The sequence below is a fragment of the Brassica oleracea genome, unplaced genomic scaffold (assembly GCF_000695525.1).
Source record: "Brassica oleracea var. oleracea cultivar TO1000 unplaced genomic scaffold, BOL UnpScaffold01235, whole genome shotgun sequence".
Lineage (NCBI taxonomy): Eukaryota > Viridiplantae > Streptophyta > Magnoliopsida > Brassicales > Brassicaceae > Brassica > Brassica oleracea.
In genome coordinates, this window is record NW_013617785.1 from 7,483 (window position 1) to 7,779 (window position 297).

Consider the following 297-nt stretch of genomic DNA (forward strand, 5'->3'; position numbering starts at 1 on the left):
CCAACAATACTTATTGATTCTCAATCCAAATATTCAAACCAAACTAATTTATATGTTAATTTTAGGTACTCTGACATATGCTATTCAAATTTATATGTAATATATTGTTTTGTTTATAGATTTTGAGAAATTTAAAGTATATAATGAATTTTAAAAATTTTAAAATAATTTAAATGGGTTATCCGAACCCGAACCGAACCCGCAAAGATCCGAACCGAACCCGAACCGAAATTTAGAAATACCCGAATGGGGCTGAAATCTTTGAACCCGAAAACCCGAAACCCGAATAGACCCGAA